The sequence below is a fragment of the Stenella coeruleoalba genome, assembly GCF_951394435.1.
Source record: "Stenella coeruleoalba genome assembly, chromosome: 18".
Lineage (NCBI taxonomy): Eukaryota > Metazoa > Chordata > Mammalia > Artiodactyla > Delphinidae > Stenella > Stenella coeruleoalba.
This window is the reverse complement of record NC_137164.1, coordinates 10349464-10375453: the sequence shown is the minus strand read 5'-3', so window position 1 is coordinate 10375453 and position 25990 is coordinate 10349464. Positions and strand designations below refer to the sequence as shown.

The window sequence follows — 25990 nt, the reverse complement described above, 5'->3', positions numbered from 1 at the left end:
TCTGCTGTCTGCATAAACTGAAGTAAGTTACTACTTGAAATTTTGGCACAAATGTTAATTTTTTAAAACTGTTTTTAAACTATTTTTATTGAGGTATAATTTACAATGTTTTGTTAGTTTCAGGTGTACAGCAAAGTGATTCAGTCATATATATATGACTTTATATATATATATTCTTTTTCAGATTCTTTTCCATTATAGGTTATTACAAGATATTGAATATAGTTCCCTGTGCTATACAGTAGGTCCTTGTTTTTTATAATCTATTTTATATATAGTAGTGTGTATATGTTAATCCCAAACTCCTAATTTATGCCTCCCCCCCTTTCCTCTTTGGTAATGCTAAATTTGTTTTCTATGTCTGTGAGTCTATTTCTGTTTTGCAAATAAGTTCATTTGTATCATTTTTTTAGATTCCACATATAAGTGACATCATATATTTCTCTTTCTGTCTGACTTACTTCACTTAGCATGATAATCTCTAGGTCCATCCATGTTGCTGCAAATGGCATTATTTCATTCTTTTTTATGGCTGAGTAATATTCCATTGTGTGTGTGTGTGTGTGTGTGTGTGTGTGTGTGTGTGTGTGTGTGTGTATACCACATCTTTATTCATCTGTCGATGGACACTTAGGTTGCCTCCATGTCCTGGCTATTGTAAATAGTGCTGCTATGGACATTGGGGTGCATGTATCTTTTTGAATTTTCTCTGGATATATGCCTAGGAGTGGGATTGTAGGATCATATGGTAGCTCTAGTTTTAGTTTCTTAAGGAACCTCCATACTGTTCTCCATAGTGAACAAATGTTAATTTTATCTGATGGCAAACACATGGCGGGATCCCCCATTTGCCATCTCTGTCCAGCTGCCTACTTTGGGACTATCCCCTGAGGACTCAGACTCTGAAGCAGCTTCTAAAATTCCCTGGTTTAAGGGTAGGAAAAACTCGGAACTCTCTGTAATCTCTGGGTCTGGTCTCTGTAGGAGTCAGTCCTCAGTCCAGACCCAAGTTGGTGCAAAACTAATAAGTAAATTCACTTATTAAATTGAACAGTAACTTGGTGTCATGCACTGTGCCAGTTCCTGTTCTCAAATTATGCATTGTCTACTAGAGAACTTTATCTCCCTAATCACTACTGTCTAAGTCTGTTCTGGCTGCTATAACAAAATACCACAGACTGGGTGATAGAAATAACAGACCTTTACGTCTCACAGTTCTGGAGGCTGGAAGGTCCAAATTCAAGGTGCCGGCAGGTACAGTGTCTGGTGAGCACCTGCTTCCTGGTTCTCATGTGTCTGTGTTCTCATCCAGAGGAAGAGGCAAAGGTGCTTTCTAGGGTCTCTTTTATAAGAGCACTAATCCCCATCATGAAGGCTCTGCTCCTATAACCTAATCACCCCCAAAGGCCCCACCTCCAAATATCATTACACTGGGGATTAGGTTTGAACACATGCATTTGGGGGGACACAAACAGTCTATAGCAACTATTTTATAATAGGTTCTGCCTTATATTTTCGAGAGAGAGAGAGAGCCAAAGTAGGGAAGGTTAGCTGGCAGGAGAAAATGTTAAACTTTTCATTTTTTTATGTTTTCTCTGAAGGCCCACCGCTCTCACCATTTACGGAACTGCCTTGGCTGCTCAAGGGACCAGATGTTCCCTGGGGTTGCAACCCACTGCTCCTGCATTTAGCCTCCTGGCTGGCTGGTTGCTTGCTTGGATTCAGCCCAGTACAGATGGCATCACCACTAAATCAGAGAAGGATGACACACGGTTTCCTGATCCTCCTTCAAGTTGCTACTTTGCTTGTAAGAGCTCATTTCCTGGGAGTCCAAATAATTAAGTTTCACCTGTGCCATGTATTCCATAATTACATTATTTTGTTAATTATGCTTGATGACAAAGTTATCAAAATTCAACCTGATCAAAACCAAAATAAAATCTGGAAGCAAATGTCTCTTGCTGTATCATCACAGTCAATTATAAATAGGACACTTTACACATTTCCTGGAGGGGAGACAACTCTCCTCACTCTACACTTATTCTTGCATATCCCATCGCTTGAGGATGACCAAACCCACTAGGGAATTTTTTAATGTAGGAAATGGCAGTGTTTGCTTCAAATGATAAGTCCTAAGAATTGGCTTTACATACAAACAGCATGGGGAGTATGATTTGAACAATGTGATGTAAGAGGCATGGGGCACTACTCCATGTCTCACTGCTAATTCACCTTCCCCAGTGTCTGATATTCCACCATTGGACATTCTTCTTTGTGTCCCCTCTCGTCAGTGAAGTCTAGATGAAATTGCCTGTTCAAGTAATTATCACAAGGGTGATGGGAGTTCATTACCACTTTTTCCTCCAGATACTCCTAGGCCCCTAACTCCCAATGGAAGGTGTGATATTGAGGAGAAAAATAACACCAATGTGAGTTAAGAGGTAAGTCACTCCTAACTTACAGAGGCTGACTTTACCTGCTTTATAGCTCAGAGGAGGGTTGGCTTTTAGCTGGGATGCTGTCTGGGTACGAGGGATCTTGCCCATTGGAGGGAGCCCCTTCTCAATGTCTGATTGCTATTTCTGTGCTTCTAGGTCGAGGTGTTCCTGGACTTGGAACACAGGGGTGTGGTTCCCTGCAAAATATTGCTGTTCTCAAGATGCCTGCATATGAGATTACATATTACGACGGGGAGGTTTTTACTTATCATCTTTTAAGGCATCAAGCACTAAAGATGCTTACTCCATCAGAACAAGTGAGCCATTGAGTATCTTACCCTGTGGCTCACTATGGGATCCAACCTGGATACTTCATTACCTTCTAAGCAGATATATTGAAGTGAGATGTTTATCACCCTAGGTTTCTCCCTGTTGTACATGTCCATGTTCACTCTCTGTGCTGGAACTGTCTTCCTAAAGATCATAAGGGGACAGTTTTTCTCTCTAACACTCACAAATTTGCGGGATTTCTAATCTACATGGCTTTTTGACACATATTTAGCTTAAAGGCAGGTAAAACAAATTTAAAACAACAACAACAAAAAAAACCTTGCATCACCAGAGAAGAAAGGAAAAGGAATTAAAATATAAGCAGATGATTTGCAGCATAGGAAGAAGAGTGGAATTTCTTTTGTTGCTGACGGACTATGTAATGCAGTATTTCTTTGAATGTCCTTTTCTATGGATCGAAGCAATTGCTCATTTGTACTGAGGAAAGGTGCTTCCGATTAATTTTGGAAACTTCAATACCTCACTATGCTAAATTTTAATTATTTCACTTCCTGCTTGGTATATTAATGTCGTGATTACCCTTGCAAGTGTATTACCGATGATGATTTATGCAAAACCCAGCCAGCTCCACAGCTCTGTTGGTTTCAATTAAAACCTGCCACAGAGGAAGTGGGCTGTCGCCGTGCGGGCTGTGGACTGTCATTACTCTCACGAGCAGGTACAATCAGTTTACTTAAAGCATTACCTTTGTTTATCCTTCTGGAACCATCTCTTCCATGGCACGACTAACCACTGAGAAAGGAAACTGTAGTGATTTGGTCTGCTGACCTTGGATCCAAACTGAAACTATCCAGGAAAATGTATTTTATCTCTGCTTCTCTGCTGATATAGGACACTTTGGGCCAATTTTTCCCTCTTTTGAACTGTTCAAGGGCTGAACTGGACAAAACTGCTATTGAGAAGTTACCGTTTTCTGATGTCCGGGAACAGGGTTTGGTCAGTCTCCGGGGAGGGTGGCCATCTGGAGTGAATCATGACGTATGTGCTCCTTCTCAAATGAAGCACTGTTTTCAGAGCTCATTTATCTCAATGACTTCGACTACTGAGAGGTCAGGAAGTTTTCCATGGTGCGTCCCCAGTACCCAGTCCTTCTAATTACTAATTTGGCTGCACAGTTACTGAAATCTCCTGTCTACCTGGCAGCCCTTCCTAAATCTATTCCAAACAATGTCACTGAGGTTACCTGCCAGGTCCGGAAGGCGCTCTGCCTTCTCAGTACCTGAGAGATAGGCGGCCAAGCCTGACTTCCATGGCAGTTTCATTTTAATCACATTTGGAAATTCCTGACTACAGGCTGTGCATTTATGAAGTCAAGGGAGCCTGTACCTGCCAAGTGAGAGCTCTACCGACAGCCTGCCAGGAGCAGAACCTGATCCCCCGCAAACAAGGAAAGTGCATACACCTTCTGAAACCCGGGGCCAGATGGCCTCGTAGAATCATGGTGCTGGGAGGCCTAGGGCTCTTCCAGGGCTCATGCGTGGTCTCCAATTGACCCTTCGTTCCAGCTTCATCTCCTGCCCTCTCCCTTCTTGCACTCTGTGTTCAGGTCATGAACTCGAAAGTACCAAGAACCTTCCCAAATCCATACTTTTGCCCTGACTGCTCTTTCCACCTGAAAAGCTGTGCTTGTGTATTTTGAATGGGCAGTTTCTGTGTGTGTGTGTATTTTTTTTAATCCTCTAAGTCTGTGCCCAAATATTTCTTCCCCGAGGGCTTTGACTACCATACTGTTCTCCATCCTATTTTGTTTATTTCCTTTATGGCACCTACTGTGACGTGAAAGTTTACTTCTATCTTGTCTAACCCTCCTGCTGCAGTGTGATAAGCTCCACGAGTGCTTTTTACCATGGTCTCCCTGGCACAAACCACAGAGTTGGGATGAAGAGTTCAGTGCCCTGTAATCAGGAAGGTGATGTTTCGGTCTAGCCACAATTCCCGTTCCCTCTTATTCAACAGGCGTTTATTTATTTATGACTATAGGAACCACTCACTAAAAGGTGTTTTTCAAGGCAGGTTCTTATGGATGCTATTTATGGAAGGCAAAGTCTTGCTGTGCTCAGTGGAGACTTTGAGTTGAGATCCACTGTTCCCTTTTTAGGAGCTGGCGTTTGTACTCAGGAGGAGAAATGCCATTAATTAGCGGGATAATGATTACAGCCTCCATCTGGCATTGCTTCCCTGGACGTGCTGTCTTGGCATATTCTAGTGACTGCCATCATCTGCCCAGGGGCAACTAGGCTAGAGAAAGAAGCCTCAGCAAGCAGAGTTGACAAATTAGCTTAATCTCACTCACTCTCCAAATGCTAACTGATACCATCCTTATATTTGTCTCTCCTAACTGCCTCTTTTGTGGAAATTGAATTGCAATAGGGACTATTTTTGTCCTCTTCTTCATCTATAAATATTACACAATTTCCTTCTGAGTTTACAGCCTAATCCTAAACACACACACTTTTTGTGACTTTTTGTGCCCTTAACCTTGACTTCTAGTCTCTCTCCCCACCCTGTCCTTCACTGTAGCGCTGTCAGACCCCTGTTAAATTCTCTGTTTCTGTACATGAAGCAGAAGCTGTGTTGCAGGTATCTCTAGGGCTTCGTCCTCTGCCTCAGACTGGCCAGTAACCCCCTTCCTGTGGAGTATCTGCAGTGTCACCTATGCAAAGGGACAATGCCTGCGGACTACAAGGGCCCGAAGGACCCTGGTTTTGTCATCATACAGATGCTCCAGTCCCAGTGCTCCCATTTCTTCTAGCTTTGTAATATGATGCAAGTCACAACTGTTCCGAGCTTTGATTTCCAGTAAAATTGAAATAATAAAACTTCATGATTATTATTGTGAGAATTAAATGGATAATGTACAATGGACTGGGCATAATTCTGGCACACAGAACGTACACAGACAATAAATCCAGCTGTTTCTTCAGAACAGTACTGGGAGGTTCTTCACACTCAAATAACCAAAACCTAAAAGCACACCATTAGTAATTTTCTTCTTTGGAAAAAAGCGTTCCATTTGCGGTCCTTGACAAAAATGAATAAAATCTGAGGGCACTGTATCCATCAGGGCTCTGATAGGACACAGATGGCATACTCAAAAAGTTTTAACGAAAGAGATTTTAATAAAAGGTATGAGCAGAATTGAAGGAACTCATAAAAGATGGGGAAGCACCCAAGGCCCAACAACAGCAAGGAGCTAATACCACCTTTAAAAACTAAGACAGTGGAGGAGCTTCAAGATGGCAGAGGAGTAAGACGCGGAGATCACCTTCCTCTCCACAAATATATCAGAAATACATCTACACGGTGAACAGCTCCTAGAGAACACCTACTGAACGCTGGCAGAAGACCTCAGACCTCCCAAAAGGCAAGAAACTCCCCATGTAACTGGTGGGGTGGATGATAGAGTCTTGGTGCTCCAGCCAGGTGTCAGGCCTGAGCCTCTGAGGTGGGAGAGCCGAGTTCAGGACATTCATCTACCAGAGACCTCCCAGCCCCATGTAATATCAAACTGCGAAAGCTCTCTCAGAGATCTCCATCTCAATGCTAAGACCTAACTCCACTTAATGACCAGTAAGCTACAGTGCTGGACACCCTATGCCAAACAACTAGGAAGACAGGAACACAACCCCACCCATGAGACGAAGATACAAGAGGGAGGAGTTATGGGGGATATATGTATATGTATAGCTGATTCACTTCATTATACAGCAGAAACTAACATATCATTGTAAAGCAATTATACTCCAATAAAGATGTTAAAAAAAAAAGTGCAATTTCAATGACAGAGAATAAAATAGAAGAAAATTGTAGCTCATTTTTGAGCTCCTACCCTGTGTCAAGTCATGTGCTAGGCTGGCTGATGGGAGTTCGGGGTAGAGTACACATAAACTGTTAACCACAGTGGTACTCAAACTTCAGCTTGCATCAGAACCAGGTGTTGGAAAAAAAAAGAACCAGGTGTTGGACTTGATAAAACAGACTGCTGGGCCCCAGCCCCAGAGTCTCTGATTCAGAAGGTCTGGGGTGGGGGCTGAGGATTTGCATTTCCAACAAACTCTCCAGAGATGCTGATGCTGTGGGTCCAGGGCCACACTTTCAGAATCATTGAACTGTGACAGTTTAACAGGACACTGAATACAACATTCCCTAGAGTTTAGGGGGCAGAGGCCCCAAATTCAGAGACCAATAGTTGACAGCCCACCTATGCAGAAGAAGCTGTGTGCGAAAAATAATTTTTGTAGCTACTCTGTCCTCAGAGTGGTAGACCATAACTCCCCACTCCCTCAATATGGGCTGCCCATAATGACTTCTTTCCAAAATGTACAGTGTTGAAAGGCGGGAAACATAAAGACTAACTTTCCAGTGGAGAAACTGAACAAACACTCCGTCAGCCAACTGATCAAGGTCAGTACCAACAGTGAAGGTCATGTAGACAGTGTGCACTCTGGATATAATGTGATGAGAATGGCACTTTGTGTGTGGTCTTCTTCCTCAAAACCGGTAACTCCAGTGTAATCACGAATGTCCTCAATGAAGGACGTTCTACCAGATACCTGACCAATATGTCTCAAAATCAGCAGGTTCATCAAAACCAAGAGAAGGCTGAGAACCTCCCACAGCGAACGGGGGGGCCTGCGGAAACATGAGGACTAAATTTAACGAGGGATCCTGAAACAGATAAAGGACATTAGGTGGGAAAGAAAAAGGAACTGAATAAAGTATAGACTTTAGTTAATAATAAAGTGTAAATATTGGTTCATTGGTTGTGTCAAACATACCATACTGATGTAAGAGGTTTACAATAAGGGCAACTAGATGTGAGGTACGTGGGAACTCTATTATCTTGGCAACTTTTCTATAACTCTAAAACTATTCTAAAATTAAAAGTTTATTTTGAAAAACCTTCTGTGGAGTTGATTATCTGTGAGGCAAGGTGACCAACAGAGATAGATCCTGCTGGGTGGATGGCCAGAAGCTGGGGTGAAGGGGTCATTCATGGCCAGCTGGGAGAAGCTTAGCCTGTTCAGGGAATGATAGTAAGATGGTCCAAGTGGCAGAGGACAAGCAGGGTGGTTTCTCTGAAGACCCCACCAAATCCCCACAAATGAAAGAGACAGCATGTGTGGTTGTTGGACATGAACAATAGGCCTTGACCCCAGGATACAACCACATTAGCCATGTGACACAGGAACTTTTCTCTGAACTCACTACTGCCACTCCCAGCCCCCTGTGCTTTCTGTTGAATGACAGAATCAATTATTGATAGATTTGTCTACACTTCTCGTTTCTGCAAGCCTACACAATTTGTTAATACCCGAGAATGCTGTAAAAGCTATAGGATCACTCCAAGATTACATAAGGGAATAAGGGGAAAAAAACATTCAAAAGACCAAGTTTAAAAGGCAGTAATAAAAAAAATCAAGTTACTTTCTGCTTGTATCCTACTGTGTTCAGCTTGTTCAAATAACTCCTTACAATTCATTGTGCTGTGTTCCATTAAAGGTATGGGTAAGAGAGGTCAGAAAAATTATAGACACAGCAATGGATTAGAATGATGGAAAGAGTTTTCCACATGAAAAGGCCACTCAGGGGGGTGGCATTAAAGCAAAAAGGAGGAATTTCCAGGCTGCAAGCCTATGTGCACACATGTGAACACACACACACACACACACACACACACACACACACACACACACTCTACAGCAGAACACAGGAACTAAGGTAGGGGCATGATCAATGCAGGACACCCAGTGGTGCAGCATGGCTTACCCAGGGCATACCCAGAGGGGCATTCAATACAGCTGGAGGCCGAAAATATATGTTATCTTTTCCTTGTTAAGAAGTAACTTGCGGTAAAGAGTCTACGGTAACGAGTCCAAGAGAAGGTTGACGTGGGCTTCTCATGGAGAAGAAGATGAGGGGATGGGTCAAGTTGACATTTCTTGAGTAAAGTGGATTCATCCCACAGATCTTAGGATGTGAGGTATAAAGGAGACACAGAAATCAAAGTTGCCTCCAGGTTCAAGACCTGATGTTGTTGATTAATGATACCAAAAACCAGTATGGGGAAATCAATTAGGAGAGCAGGTTGAGTGTGGGTCAGTGGGTGGTTCGGGGTAGTGAGCTCAGTTTGAGATTTTTGTGGGACATCCAGAAAAATGATTATATCACTCAGAGTGTGAATTACTTTATTAGTAAACTCCTATGCTTTCTTGCGAGCCTAGATAAAATGTATGTGTCTTCCTCTACAGCCTGCTCTGACACCTCTTTATCCTTATTCTTCCCTGGTCACTCATCTCCCTCCAAAGCATAATTGTTCACTCCTTTCTGTGAGTCATCAACACTGAACAAACCTCTAGCATTGCATTTAAGTCAGTGTTTTGTCAGTGGTTCCATGTCAACGTCTCCTCCTAAATAAAGAGCCCCTTGCAGTAAAGAGCTAACTTTGAGCCCTTCACTGAACCTGGCCCACATGAGGTGCTCAATAATGTTGTTGAATAAATGAATGGCTTGGCTTCCTCTGAGACAAGAAGGTCCTCTGTGGTGTGAGAGCATGAAGAGGGGTAGAGAAAGAGTGGATGAAGGGTACAGAGAGGATGACGATGAGGATGAAGGATGGGCCCGGTGGCTCCTGGGTCCGCTGTCAGCATCGCCCCGGAGCAGGTGGGAGAGTTGGTGTTCTAAAGCACTCTCAGTGCCACATAGTCTTGTTTGGTGTCACCGTTCCTTCATGGCTACTCTTGATGAAGACTGAGGTGGCTTTGGCCACAGGGCCAGTGTGACAGTGTATGGAGGGTTGGACACATGGTCTTTGTTCAGGGACCTTCAGTGAGACCTGGAGTATCATGTGGTATTTGAGCCACACTGTCTTTCTGCGTCTAGGGCAGGTCAGCTTTTTTTTAGCATGATTTTCTGTACGTCAGACAGAGCTCTGCTGCCCAGCACAATGTGAAGTGCCAGCTGAGCACAAGACTACACTCTACATGGAACCAATTTTCTTCTCACTCAAAGCTCCTCTGAGAAAGAAATAACATGACTTCATTGGCTAGGAATGTCTAGTTCTAAAAGAGCTATACATGAATAAAATGAAAGGGAACTGTGCTGACAGGAAGAAGGCACATGGATAGTCTTAAGCTTTTAGAGGCAATAAGCTTTTAGGAATGCCAATTGTTCATTAATAGATTTACACTTAAGTGCCTGCGCTCTAAGTAAGAAGAAAATGGCCAAAAGGTACTACTTGCCTTCAACTGAAATCTCTCCAAATAGGCTGGAATTTTTTTGAATTAATAATATCTAACAAAGCAAATTTTACCTTGTAATTCACAGGCAACTGATTTCCTTTAACTCCAGTTCCTAATAGATTGATAGATTAAAGATATTCGAGACTGAGTGATATGGTCAACATACATTGCTTTGAATAGAGCATTTTGTGCTCTACTTAGAATTTGTATGATTAGTTATTCACTCCATCCAAAGAGTATCTACTGCTGGGCAAATGGACCAGAAAGAGTATATATTTCTTTTCTACCCAATGTGAAGTGCAACTTGAATCAATGTATTGTATTCCAAACTATGCTAAAGCAATCTAAAGAAAGTAATTGTGTGCTTGGCATTGATTGAAACTGCAGAGAGGGAGTAAGTGTGTGTCACAGTTTGGGACAAAGACTGATCTTCAGTCTCATGAACCAGCCAGGGGCTTGAAGCTTTAGGCTGGGGGCTCTTGATGCCTTAAAGAAGACTAGTTCTGGTTTTCCCTGGTGGCGCAGTGGTTGAGAGTCCGCCTGCCGATGCGGGGGACACGGGTTCGTGCCCCGGTCCGGGAAGATCCCACATGCCGCGGAGCAGCTGGGCCCGTGAGCCACGGCCGCTGAGCCTGCACGTCCAGAGCCTGTGCTCCGCAACGGGAGGGGCCACAAAGGTGAGAGGCCCGCGTACCACAAAAAAAAAAAAAAAAAAAAAAAAAAGACTAGTTCTGTCTCACAGGGAGATCAGCTCGGTGCTTTGTGACCACCTAGAGGGGAGGGATGGGGAGGGTGGAAGGGAGATGCAAGAGGGAGAGGATATGGGGATATATGTATATGTATAGCTGATTCACTTTGTTATAAAGCAGAAACTAGCACAACATTGTAAAGCAGTTATACTCCAATAAAGATGTTTAAAAAAAAAAAAGGAGACTGAATTCTGTCTGCAAAGAGAGACCGCGGGAAAGACGGTGTGCAAAATAAATAAAACAATAAGATATATGAAGACTCAGGATACTAACAACCTAAAGAAAAAATAATCTCATGCAGAATATGAGTCAATAATTCTATGAATTCCTTGTCCCTTATAACCTTTCTTCTCTTTGCTAGTAACAATTTCACCTTCTCTTGGACAATTAGCCAAGTGGGATTTTTCCCAATCACTGTCAAAGACCTACGGTCAAGCTAAACGTGAATATACATTGTCAGTGGGTAGAGAATCCAGTAAGAGTGGGACACTAGTTTCCCTGGCTCCATCTTTACAACCTGTAACCCAGCTAGAGAACTAACAGTGTTGAGATCCTGCTATGTACCAGGCACTGTGAAAGGCATTTTTTCCTCAAACTCTTTTGCCTCCAATTAGAACCTGTTTTTACAGGATGATCTAATATATCTAATTAATTACTAATTAAAAAGTAAAGAAATGAGAAGTCATGTGTTACGGTGGCCGCTTTAATAAGTCCATTTTAATAAGACTTGACCTTGAGCACTGTGGACAAGACTAGAGTCTCAGTGAAATGGCAACATTATCAAGTGTCTCAAAGGGGTGCATGACTTTTAAAATGTTGACGGATGCTGTCTTGGGCCAAAGACCTGATGTCCAATAATGTCATCGTGAACCTCAATTCACTGGGGAGAGACCACACCACACACAACTGTGTCCACTGGAAGCTCCTGAGCACACCTGCTCCTGGCCCTGGATCTTCAGAGCCAGCTGAGTGGTGGGATCCATCTCATCTCTGTTTTCACTTGTGGGCTGTTCACATTTACAAGTCCCCCTGGCTTTCCTTAAAACATGAAGGCTATACTGAGGCTTTATTCTAGAACTGTCATTCCCAGAAATACCTTCAGTGGCACCCAGAAAAGGAATGGAAACTTCTGGGGGCTCCCGACTTGCCAGATCGATATTTTCATATGGTTGCAAGGCTGCTTGCGTTGTGCATGCAGGAATAAAAATATTATCCCACACAGTATCAATTATTTCTCTTATGCTTAGACGTAACAGTTAAGCTAGTAAGCTTCTGTAATATGCAATAGAATCTTACTTGAATGCAGCCCAATTTTCTCCTGAAATAAAACTCCATTTTAAGCACTAGAATTTGTATGCCAAATTTGGTCCTTTAAAAATAATGGAAGATATAAATTTTTACCACTGAGTTATAGGCTTTGGAAAAGTGAAGTTTAGTAATGAAAATTGTCATACAAACTGAATAACTAATGCCGATAACGGATGCCATCTCAATAACGCATCTTACACATGGCAGGACTAGCATTCGGGTCACATCACAGCTCAGTTCTGACTAAGGTGGAAGCTTGCTCACTCAGCACCTTGGTTTCAGACTCTATTATCTTGCTTACTTAGTAAATTTAATGCTGTGTAATTTATTTTTTATTGCCACATCCAAAAGTCTCTCTTTCTTCAACCCAAGATGTCTTTAGGGGCTTAGACTGCCTTTTACACTCAGAGGCCCATTTTTATAAAAGAATCAGAACTCTTGTTAAAGAAGATGAGCAGCAAACCCTGCGATTTATTGGAGCCAAGAAAGAAGATGCCACATTGTGTTCCAAAATTACCAAGACGAGGATGGACTGAGGGCCCGGAGAATTGCTAAAGCTGTTAAGTGGTGAATACTGTCTTCAAGGAGAAGACACCTATCAAATTAATAAAAGGAAATACATTCCCATCAACATCAGCATTTTTCTCTCTCATGAAAGATTAGAGTCTTTTAAAACTGATTTGCTCAGATACCCTTTCTCTATTTAGAATATGTATTTATATATACATTTTCAGTTCGCACACATCCTATTATTATTCCTCTCTTCCACCTTTCTAAACCTGGTCTATTCTACTGCAGTTACTGTGAGGTGAACCTGACCTTGTAAATCAGCAATGGATTGTACTGCTCACAAGAGGACAAATATGAAGGAACACATTCTGCAAATTCGCAAATCCAGAAGCCCGATATCAGGCTTCAGGAAAACAAAAATGGCAATAATTAGAAAATCCAGTTAAGTTTAAGGTCTAACCTATACAGACAAGAGTATATAAACACTGAGTACTTGGTGAGATACCTTAGGCATCTTATCATTTCAAAAATTAAATCTGATAGCAAACCGGGATTTATAAAGAGCCTACTAGGTGTTCATATTTGGGAAGAGACATGAGATGACATTAAAAATTTCTCAAAGGACTAGGACCAGGTCAGCATTCTCATGAATGAACCAAATGTGGAGGGTAAATGAGCCAGATTCCCCTCGTCACAAGTATGTGCACTCCTGTCTCCACACTGTGCATCTCATAGAAACAGCTCGGTTTGCACCTGGTGTCCTGTCTCCCTATGACAATGAGGTCCTTGGAAGGCAGTGCAGAAGTTTCCAGGGTCATCTACAGTGTTGCTGCTGGTATCTTAGGAGAGAGTGACACGCATTGGTCATGAACATGGACTCTGGGGCCAGGTTGCCTCAGTTTGCATCCAGGCTTCCTTGCTTACTCGCTGTGTGACTCTGGGAGAGTTACTTAACATTTCTGTACCTCATTTTCCTCGACTGAAAAATGCAGATAATAATAAAACAGAGCTGTTCTGAAGATAGCTGAATTCACGTAGGAAGTACTCAGAACACTGCCTGCCAAACAGGAAGCACTCAATAAAACAAGCTATGGTGATTTTTATTTTTTCCTTAAGGATGACAGAAAGATAAAAATGTCTGGCTTCTGATGGGAAACTTTACATCATCTGCTGCTATTTCTGGAAATGCAAAGGTTGCGAGTGGTCCCCCAGGTTACAATGTCTTTAGAATCTAGAGCAGGGAAGTTTGCTGATGATGTAATGCCGCTGGTAGAGAGAGGGTACCCTTATTGTTTTAACATCCTTATTCTCTCTATGCTTTGATGGTCTTTATTTTTATTTGATCTAAATTCCTCACAACATCTTTCCCTCTCGGTATCGAATTGTGTTTTGATGTGTTTATTGTTAGGCCTGCCAACCCCTGAGGCAGCTGCATATTAACTGCCTCAGCGCAGCCTCTGTGTCTGTTTTACTGCTTCCTTCCAGCCTGAGGCACTGGCTCCTTTCTCCATCCTTCATTTCTTTTTAGCAGGCAGGCACTCTCCCCTGCTGCTCCAGAGTGATATTCTGCTCTGACAGCCAGTCTCACCATTTTCTCCAAATCCTTCATTTAAAAACTCACCTCATTCAAGAGACCTTTCCAGAATGAAAGTGGTCCCTTACAGAGAGCAAGTGACGGACTGGTGCTTCAGACCTCCTCCCTTTCACGCTTTTCTCTATTCCATGGAGCTTCCCAGATCTTGCACATGTCTCTTTATCCTTTCCCATTTCTCTTACTAACCTTTCAGTTTCTCACTAACTGTTTCTCTACCTGTAATCATATAGATTCTATTTTTCAACTGCATTATATTTACCCACATTTTCCATATGATGAAATTGAGTTTTGGGGTGCATTTTCTTGTTAAGAAAACTAAAAACACCAGACCAACTACATTGTTTTAATTAGTGTTTCTCATCGTGCACGTACTCACTCTGTGAATCTCTTATTTCTTTCAATCGATTAGCTATTTGTTGAATGCCTTGTTCTTGCTGCACTGCTGCTTTTAAGTTCATCTTAATCAGCTTAACTGAAAAGCAAAGGCACGGAGTAATAAATGATGACATTTTTGAGCAAGGAAGATGGCCAATTATGTAGCTTATTTTTTTTGTTCCTTACAATCTAGAAGGTAGGCTTTATCTAACATTTATCTAACATTGTGTGGATTATGACCAGATTTGCATGAAAAGATAAATCCCAAGCCAGGTTAAACTCCAGAAAGGTGAGCTCTGTCTTAGGACTTGCATTCTCTAACAGGCCATGGCTCCCCAGCTCTGTCTGTATCCCTACAGGAGGAGGATCCTTTAGGACTTAGTCGTACTCGGGAACAGTCAGAGATGGAAAATGAACTTTATCATCATTTTCCAACTGTATAAAGCAGTTGTAAAAATCTGCAGAGTAGTGCTTTCTCAGAAACTAAATGACAGGAAAATCACAGAGGTCAACAGAAAATGGCGTCTGCTATGATAAGCTGAATAACCATTTCAAAGGAGCTCTTTTTTCCTGGCAAATACTATTTTCCAGAGCCTTGCCAGTTTTCTGGAGCAGTATTATTTCCTGCTTTGAGCTTTGGGCGACTATTACATTATTGCATGGTGCAGTATAAGGTGTTTGGGAGCCTCTTCTGCTCTACTTTTTCCTTAAATCATCATTCATCGCTTGGTGTTTAGCTGTTCACAATGGTTAAGTCCGTAATGACTTTTCATTTTGACAAATATATTTAATTTTGCATAAAGGTAAACATATGGGACATTTACATACTGTGCCTGGGCTGAGGATTCCCCTGGGATGGAAGTCCACAGCCCTGTTTTCAGAGGCCTATTTCCTCGCCTCTCTGAGAATCCTCAAAGCCCACCCTCCTGGTGAGTAGCAGAAGATCCACTGCCTGGGGGAAGGGTGGGGACTCAGCTAGCGCTTTGAGGCCTGGACAGACCCAGATGAATGAACTGAAGGGAAGTGCCAACCCCCTCTCCCCATCCCATGAGATTTCAGGCATTTGTAGTCCTCTGGTCATGAGCAGTACAGTTTTCACTCAACTTTATCTCTAATATATCTTGTTGATTCTGCTCTCTGAAAAAAGATGAACTCAACAATTTTGAGAAATAAACACATCAGAGAGGAGCAGAAACCCTAGACTCACGGTGGATTAGGAGTGCATAAGTTTAAGGGCGTGTAAATTAGGGCAGCGGGTCACAGAGACACTGTGATCGGAGCATATTTCTTTCTTGAGTGCAATCTGCATTAATATTACATGCGCTATTTTCTCCTCTGTCTATTTCATTTACTTTCAGAAGTACCTTTGCGATGACCTAGTACCCTAGTTACCATGTTCTTCTGAAGACGTCCTCCAGAGACCGAGGCTGCCTTTTTTTCAGTGCTGGCTCAGTTAGTTATGAAGCATGTGCTGAACTCTTGGAAGTTAGGACATGCCTCCAGAAGGGAATCCAGGGCTCTCAGAGTTAGTGATCTGAAACACCCTGATAGTGCTTCCGTTAAGCTCTTGTGCTCATACTAAGATGAAGGAAAGCCCACTGTTCCATATTTAGATGTATTCCCTTATTTCAGTGGTGGGAGAGAGAGAGAGAGAGAGAAATGACGTAGGGAAATAGAGGCAGGTTTTCCCTTTTTGCCATCTTTTCACTCTCTACCCAGTCAATGATAGTTGTGGAAGAGTGAGTGTCACCTTCCTAAGGCCAACCTAGGAGTTTCTAAAAATTTTTTTCCCCTAAAACTCTGATTTTTAAGGAGAGGGGGAATGAAGAATATATTGGAAGACTTTTCATGTAACATATGTGCATCCATTTATTAAAGTCCTCTGAGGGACTTCTGATACTGAGAACATGTAATACTTCCTAGAAAAATATATTTTAACAGATGAGGGGTCTAATAGGTCTTTTGGTTCTGGCAATGAAACCATTAGGTGAGAAATGTAGCAGTCCAAAGTAGTTTTTGCAGGGCTTCCCCTTCCTGGTGATTAATGGATACATCTGTTTATGTGTAAAAGTAGCGGCGTTGAATGCACATGAAAAATAGCATAATGTAGTATAATTTAAAATGTTAAATATGAAATGAATGTCATGTGTTTGTATGGCTGGTTCAAAGGATGTACTTTATTGGTTGTATCTATAAATACACTGATACTCAGGGAACTCATCTATTGCAAAGTCTTCCTCTGCCTTTAAAATATTTTAAAATTTAACTTGTCTGGCTTTTAGATTATGTAGAACATCTAAAGGAAAAAAACTGGTACCAAACACAAATAATCAACTACAGAGCAGTTCCCAAATAATTTTTTACATATTGTTATGATTACATGAGAAATCTTTCTCATTTCTTTGAAATTGTCAGTAGTATCCTGCCATAGCAGGTTCTCTCCTTTATTACAGAAGCTGAAGGTGTGGAAATTACATTTTTCAGACACTCTGGAAGAATGTGTGCAAGTCCCAGGCACGTATTCTTTTGTGGAATGGCAGTGGTTTGATGTTGTCAGAACACAAAGGACTAGTCAGATTATGGGGTTTTGAAAGGAGTTATAATAATGGCAGCACCAGACACTGTTTTAAGTGCTTCACCTACACTAACTCATTTATTCCTCACAACAGTCCCCTTTTAACAGATAAGGAAACTATGGCACAAAGAGATTAATTTGCTCAAGGTGCCTTGTAGAAGATAATGGACGAGTTTTGTTTTATGGTGTCAGAGTGAGAAAATGCCTTTAAAATGCCACAGAGTTTCCTCACTGAAGAATATCTATAAAACTGTTGTAAAGAACATAAGAGAAGACCCAAATAAATACTGAGAATAACAGGTCTCTCTATGAAAAGTCCTGAGATTGTAAATGCTAATTCTCTCCAAATTAATCTATAAGTTCAATTTAATTCCAAGCAAAACTTCTTCAGGATTTTAAATGATGTTTTACAAGGCAATTATTGTATTGAATTGGATTTATCTGGAAGGTAATTTTCATCTGGAAGATAAAATTCCCAAGTTTTGCTATGAAATTTTTGAAAGAAATTTGAATGGTGACTTTTACTATCAGATATTGAAAAATACTATAGTGATGAAAGCAATGTGGTATTAATAATGCAGGAGCAGACAAATGGTAAATGAAACAACCATGGAAGTCCAAAACTAGTGTGCACATATGAAGCGGGGCATTTAAGAGAGAAAAGGATGGATTTTTGAAAAATGATGTTGGGACACATTATTATCCATTTTGAGAAAAATGAAGTTAGACACTTGCACACATACAAAAATCCAGATGGAATAAAATGCTAATTTGTGTGTGTGTGTGTGTGTGTGTGTGTGTGTGTGTGTTACGCGGGCCTCTCACTGCTGTGGCCTCTCCTGTTGCGGAGCACAGGCTCCGGACGCGCAGGCTCAGCGGCCATGGCTCACGGGCCCAGCCGCTCCGCGGCATGTGGGATCTTCCCAGACCGGGGCATGAACCCGTGTCCCCTGCATCGGCAGGCGGACTCTCAACCACTGCACCACCAGGGAAGCCCTAAAATGCTAATTTTTATTATGAAACTATTAGAAGAAATAATGAAGAATTAAAAAAATAATTTAGAGTGGAAATAAAACCTTCTTGACAATATATAAATCCCAGAATTTATACAGGAAAAATTAGCAGATTTGAGCTGCCTACATAAAGAGAAAAAAAAATCTTACATATGATTAAAGACAAATAAACAACATAAACAGTGTAGATGGACAAAAATGCATAACAATGGCTGAATTAAAAACACCATGCTGACGTTAACCTGACCACACATCTCCAAGGACCCCTCGGGGCCTCCTGGAGAGACTCACACTGCTGCCACACTGTCCACGTTTAACAGTTCATTCATTCTCCTTTCTTCACAAACCTCCAATATCTACTCTTTCCTCCACAACTGCAACTGATGACCTTATTTCACTGAGCAAAGGGAATCAGAACTGAACTTCCTTGTCCTCCTACTGAAACATCTACCAGCCTACCTGCTCTGCCCCTGGAGATTTGCTCTGTTGCTTTTTGTTACCAATGGATGAATGATCTGTGCTCCTCTCTACAGTCAGAATCTAAACTTGGGCATTGGATCAGATGCCTTCTTACCTACTCAGGGACTTTATTTCTACAATTGTCCTATCTCTCTCCTGCATCATTAATTTAGACTCTCTCTTGGCTCACTGCCATCACCAGAAATCATCCTAAAAAAGTAAGTACCTTACAAAAATAAAAACTTCCCCAGATTTTATATCTTCCTCTGGCTACTACCTTATTTCTCTGTTCCTCTTTAAAACAAAATTCCTCACCTAGTACATACCCTTCTCCTCTTGCTCTTCTCTCTAGAGAGCAATCCACTTAGAATTGGGTCTCCTTTCACTAAAACCTCTCTTCTCAAAGTCACTAATGACCCTCACATTGCCAAATGTGGTATTTCTTCTAAATTCTCAACTTGATCTACTTCTCCATCACTTAAGATCTGATCTTGGAATCTATCACAGTTCCTGCCATATTCTATTGGTCAAAGCTGTCATGGAATTCAGCCCTATTTGAGGTCAGAGCATGAGGGACTACCTGGCAATCATAGGGCTTCATACAGAATTAACAACAGCGGCTAACTTTATGTAGCATTTACTATGCACTAGGCACTGTCCTAAGTGTTTCCCTTGGCTTCTGGGACCCCACATTCCCCTGGTTTTTGTCTCACCCCACTGGTCACTTCTTCTCAGGGCCCATGATGGATCCTCCCCCTGTTCTTTCCCCCAGTGGGTACTGGAGCACCTTAGGACTTGATCTTGGACAGCCTCATTCTCCTGCCCACACTGACTTCCACAGAGTTCCATGGCTTTTAATAGCATCCGTGCACTGCTGACTCATAGACTCATGCCACTTCCTCCAACCTCCTCCCCCTTGAACTCTAGACTCCACACCCAGGGCATAGGCAGCTGTGAGATATTGAATAGGCTTCTCAAACCTTAACATGTACAAGAGAGGTTCCTTTCTTTTCCCTCCAGTTTTCTCCATCTCAGCAAAGGGCTCCACCACTCACCCAGTGTTTAAGCCAAACACCTTGAACTTATCTTTTCTCTCTTTTTCCTCATATCCCACTTTCAAACCATCAGTTGCTCTTGTCAGCCTTACATTCAAAATACGTCCCTCAACTGGTGACTTCTTACTACTCCTATTGCCAAAACCCTGGTGCAATCATCTCTTGCCTAGGCTATCAGAATTACCTGCTATGTGCTATAGTAACCTACCACATGATTATTCTGCTCCCACTCTTCCCAGCAGCCCCTTAAACACACACACACACACACATACTCAGGCTATTCTCCACAGTAGCCCTCATGATCCTTTTCAAGCGGAAGTCAGATTGCATCACTCCCCAATGCAAAATCCTTAATTGCTTCCCTTCTCCAATGAAATAAAAGCCATAGACTGTAATTTACAGGGCCTTAATTGCCTGGGCCTTGGTTGTCTCTCTAGTCTGTGTCATACCACCCTTCTCTTTATTTGCAGTCCTCCAGCCACACTGGTCTCCTTGCAGTTTCTGAAACACAGCCATCATGTTTCTGCCTCAGGGCCTTTGCACATGCTGTTTCCTCAGATTGGAATGTTTTTCATCCAGATATCAGCTCATGTCAGCCCTCAGATGAACTCCCTGACATCCCTAAAACAGCATGCTACATCATTTTATATCCATTACCCTACTCTATTTTTCTTTATAACATTTATATAACATAATCTTGCTATCTGTTTATTGTATATCTTCCACACTAAACTATTTACTCCAAGAGAGTGGGACTTTGTCTTTCTCACATCTCTAATTCCAGTATCTAGAGCACTGTTCAGCACTAAGTGCTCAATAAGTCTCTCTTTTTTTTAAATATTTATTTGGCTGTGCAGGGTCTTAGTTGTGGCACGTGGGATCTTTAGTTGCAGCATGCGGGAATCTAGTTCCCTGACAAGGGATTGAACCTGGGCCCCTTGCAGTGGGAGCACGGAGTCAACCACTGGACCACCAGGGAAGTCTTAAATAAGTCAATGAATAAAGGACAAGCCACAGACTAAAAAAAAAAAGTATTTGCAATATATATATACAGTAATAGATGACAAATTAATATTCAGAATGAAAAAAGCTGCCACAAATCCATAAACACAAAAAGATAACAACTCAATAAAATAATTGTTTAAAAAGATTATAAACAGTAAATGCCCTGAAGAAGAAATCCAAGTAGTAATAAACACAAGAAAAGATGCCATAAACTTCACAGGTAATCAGAAAAGTATCAATTAAAACAATGAACTACCAGTTCTGATTCAGAGTGGCAAAATTTAAATGACTGACAGGCATCCATTGGCAGCACTGTTTGCAGAAATAGATACAACTGCAAAATACTGCTAACAATATATATGGGTACAGGGTTTTTGTTTGTTTGTTTGTTTTTGAGTGCAATTTGATATTATGTATCACAGTTTTACTCCCATATTCTTTTGGCCAAGCAACTCGACTTCTATGAGTCCAAAATTTGCAGAGACTACTTAACACGTGGGCTATGTGCCAGTCTCTGTTCTAAGTGCTTCAGATGTATGAATGCACTTAATCTTTGCAACAACCTTATGAGGTAAGTACAATGACTACATTCCAGATTTACAGACGAGGAGACTGCGGCGTACAGCAATGAAGTGAGGGCACAGAAAAACTAGGTAATTTCCCCCAACTCACCCAGCAGGTAAATCAGAGGTTGATCATAATTTGAACCCATTAAGCTAGTTCCAAAGTTTATGTTCTTAGTTTCTATCTGTAGAGTCTCTTATGTCTCATGTTTACTGTTATGATGGAAAGATTTGGGACAGAGAGAAAGACAACTAGATGTCAAAGGCTTCTGTATGTAAACAGTTGACAGTGTGAATTTAGTTCTTTCTTCAAATTTTCATGTTCCCGTATTTAAATAAATTGGAAAGGAGGGCATGTAAACGCCAAAGTCTTTTTGTTTCAACATCAGTTATTTTTCTCCCTCTCTCCCTCCCTCCCACCCCCTCTCTCTCTCTTCTGTCTTCACACCACTTGAATATGCTGCGTGAGTTTTCAATATTAAACTCCACAATGACTGCCATTTTGTCTCGTACCGTAAGCACAATCCGTTAGCAACTTTGGATATGAACACAGCCAATTTAATAAAGTAATCACGAAACAGGTAATTCTTAGCTTAAGAATGCCACCCTTTCCTTTCATCCTTAGGTGTTTCACTACCAGAGGGATTTGGATTTAGAAAAGTGAAGAAAACATTAAAATCCTCTGAGTTGTCAATGCCTCCTGTAAATAGCTTTCCATCTTCATATAATAAAGGAATCTTTTTTTTTCTTACATTTATCATTGTTCCCCTCTAATAAAAAAACAATTCCTGATTTTTTTTAGGTGTAAACAACAAAAATTGTCATAGAGATAATGAGAAGTGAAACTTCTGTAGTGAATAGGAGATGGCGTAAGCAAAGACGGCATGAGTGGAAATGCCAAGTGCGTGCAACGAGCTTGGTCTTTCAGTGTTCGGCTTATTCACCTAAAGTCCAGGTGTCACCGTCACCCACGGGTCTTTACACACATTCATAGTCTGGGTGAAATTGTCACATATGGACAAAGAGAAAAGAAGCAGCTTTACCATTCGTATCAGGAAGTTGTACATTGCTCTCAATTAAGACAGACCATAAATTACTTTCAAATTCTGCTCCTTCACTGTCAACTGATGCAGGCTAACAGCCCTACCAGCTTCTGCCATATCAGCCGGTGCTGGTGCTGGAGGACTTTTTCAAACACCGACAGGGTCGGAGTAACTAAGCGGGAAGATTTGGGCTAAAACTTTTCCCTCGGGATAACTAAACAAAATTAGAGGAGAGTGAAGCTGAACTAGTATCATCGTGGAGAGCAACTGTAACGCCTTCTATCACTTGTTGCCAAAATATTCCCATTATGTAAAGAAATGTGTGGCTTGCTCCCATCAGTAGTTGCTTAATTGTTTCAGCTTAATTGTTTCTCCAAATAGATTTTACATTTTGTAAGGCAAGGATTGCAGCTTGTATTATATTTCTTTTCTAGACACAATGCTACTCCCTTCGACCTGCTCTACCTGCCAGCAAGGATATGAATTCTCTAATCCCCACTTCCTCTCCTTAGCCCCTAAACATGAGGACAGGTAGACCCCATCAAGAATAGACAGATAATTACTCTCTGGGCATTGTTTAGTGAACAGATTATCAGAATTGTCCTCCTGGTATTTTAGTGCACTTTTGTCATATCTCTAACTAGAGAAGTTAAAACCAAAATGTGACTCTCCAGAACCTAGCATGTGGCATGCACACGTGAATGCACACACGCACACACACACACACATACACACACACGCACACACGGGAGATAACAAAGTCTTAAAATAATTCAACTCAATTTAGAAGTTTATTAAAACTTTAGTGCATAATAGATATTGTGCTAGGAGTTGCAGATAACACAGAATTGAGAAGACTGGCCCGTGAGAATCTACTCTCTGGTAAATGAGATAGACAGGAACATAAATAACTCTAAGAGGAAACAGTCTGTAATAAACATGACCCCGGAAGAAAAAATAAAACATTAAGCATGTCAATTATATCCATGATTACAGAGGTATTAAACCACTAGGGCTGCAGGTTAAGCTACATAACTAGTTTCAATTAGACCATCCCTCTTTCTACACACAGCCTTCAGCACAGCTCTGTGTATTGGGTGACCTCTATTTCAAAATTATCTCTTTGTAATATGGTTTTCTAAGTTGATTTCAAATGTCTTTTGGTCTCTCTTCCTAAATTAGCATCTCTCTTTGCTAACATCTTTTTCTTTATTGTTAATTATTTGTTCTCCATACCGCAGCACTCTCTCTCCTTTTATAGTCTTTTACCTATCTTCCTGTTCATTTTATTGTTCTATTCCCTCCTTGTCACCTTCTCCCATATATGCAATATTTTCCCAGACACAATGCTTTCTTTTCTTGTATTATTATCCAAATGGTGGAAGAAGCAATTTTCTTTTGAAGGGAAAATACTGTCAGGAGGACAAGAATCCCCCTCAAAATAATCCTTTTAATTCTGGCTCGTGCTGGGTCTTGGAATAAGTGAGTGTCTTTCTTTCTAACTGTCCATGGCTCTATTAACAAAACTACTGGTCTTTCTGAAGAATGAGCAGTTGACAGAGGTAAGAGCAGAGACATGAACTAACCCTTTCATCCACCACAGTGTTGGGTTGTGCTAAGAGATCAGTATGTCCTCACTGATGGGTAGTTTAACCTCTTCTGGTGGGATTAACATAGTGAATGTATGTAAGACCCACTATTTCAGATGACAGTCTCTTGTATTTGCCTAACACCTTATACACATGCAGTGTCTCATTGGACCCAAGTCCCAGGGCTGCGAGACAGTGTGGTCCTGGATCATCGCCTTTTCACAAAGAAAGAGGCTAAAGTCCAGTAACATCAAGTGATACTCTGGGTATCCCTGAGCAACTGGTACAGGAACCCTGGTTTTTGGACTCCAAATCCAGTGCTCTACTTCAAAGCTAGTATCCAACCCCCAATACTCACATGTAGCACTTGGGCAACATTTGTAGCTGGTTGAAATTCATTTGATAATAACTTGATTTTACACTCTAAAATGCTCATCATTTTAAAGAACCATTTAGGAATTAAATATAACTTTTTTTTCTTGTTTCCTCCTTCAAAATATGCTTTGCTGATTTCGATTAGTACAAAAATATTGTAACTTTGGTTTGGCTTGTAGTAGTGATGCTTCACCAACCAAGCATGAGATGGAAGTTCAAGAAACATCAGTGGAGAAAAGGGAGCTCTCCTCATTAATAAAAGCAATTAGTGTGTCCCCCAGCTGAGCAGCCAGCTAGCCCAGGGGTGTTCTGGTACACTGCAGGCATCTGAGTGCAGGCTGTTAACTGGGCAAGCTACTCCTGGCAGGAAGCTAAATGGTGTAATTGATTTTAATTGTTCTCTCCACTTTACAACTCCCAATACACAGCCTAACGTGTTTAAGGAGAGTTTGTTCTCTGGAGAGAACTTCCATTGTGTCTAGCCCTCTGAGACAGCAAAAGCAGTCTGCATTTGGAAAAATCAAAGTGGGACAAATAATTTCTCTAAACATCAGAGCAAAAATCTTCCAAGCCCAGGGACTTATTTCGAGTGAATCATGCCTGCTGAGGCGTCACAGGTGGACACAGTAGTCAAACCATTGATTCTTCTGTCACATCTCTTAAAATATAAAGTCCCAGAACAGAAAGCCCAGTGTAGGCGGGAAAGATTTGGAGGTTCTGTGTGAGATTATAGATGGGATTCCCCAGTCACTGGGACCAAGGAATCTACACAGCTTGGAGAACTTCCAGCATTTCTGGCCCTGGCATAACTTCCTCATTATTTAGCAGAGCGGGGTTTGGTCTGTTCTTTCAGATATGAAGAACAGACACACGCGGTTTCTTTGTTTAATGATGAGTTCATTGTAAATGCATATGGGAATAAAAAGGGAGAGAAAATTATCGTGTCTACTGTAAATCCAGTCCTCGTGAGCGATTGGAACGTGAGTCATTGCCGTCCAGAACACAGCAGTATCTCTAGTTAGCCTGCTAGAGTGCTGGTGACTGAATGGCCACCCTAGTTGCTCAGAACTCAGCTCTCCTCTCCCTGGTGCGTATTTTGTCGCTGCTAATGAATAAATAATCTTTATTCTTCTTTTTCTAATTCTTGAACTCAGATTCTATTTTATTTTTGCTTTTTACTGCTGCCATCTCCATAGGTCTCAACTCTTCCATGCAGCTCTAGAGGATTTTTTGTCATTTTCTGACTGTCCAGCCTCTCACCACTGCCCTCCTTCCTATTCACACCAAATCCCCCTCATAAGAAACTCTCAATCATGTGCCATCTCAGTAGAGACAATGCCTCACTTCCACGGCAAAAATTTAGGGTCCCTGAAGTTCCTCACCCTTCCTTCTAGGACTTGTGGTGAGAACTATCTTAGATTTTGCCAATATGATTATTTCTTCTAGAACTTCAACTCTTGAGCACATGATGCAAGAATTTGAAAATGGTGAGAGGACTTATTCATCTCAGCAACAGTAGCATGTACAGTACATGTTGTTTCTGTGCATGACCTTGGCTATTTATTTTGCTGACTCTCTGCATTTCCTATATATCTCTCATACAGGCATCCCTCAGAGATATTGCAGATTCAGGTCCAGATCACCACAATATAGTGAATATCGCAATAAAGCAAGTCGCATGATTTTTTTTTTGTTTCCTAGCGCATAAAAGTTATGTTTATACTGCAGTACAGTCTGTTAAGTGTTC

General features: G+C 41.4%; 2 protein-coding genes across 2 annotated transcripts in view; one reads left to right on the top strand and one right to left on the bottom strand.

The window, feature by feature from the left end:
• Positions 1–8456, top strand: part of LOC307176463 (uncharacterized protein) — a 496599-nt gene extending 488143 nt beyond the window's left edge. The window contains exon 9 of the transcript XR_013824767.1: positions 1602–8456. The gene's annotated coding sequence lies outside the window, so the exon portion shown is untranslated. The remainder of the gene's footprint in view (positions 1–1601) is intronic.
• Positions 1–25990, bottom strand: part of RFC3 (replication factor C subunit 3) — a 731429-nt gene that overhangs the window by 68752 nt on the left and 636687 nt on the right. The window lies entirely within an intron of this gene.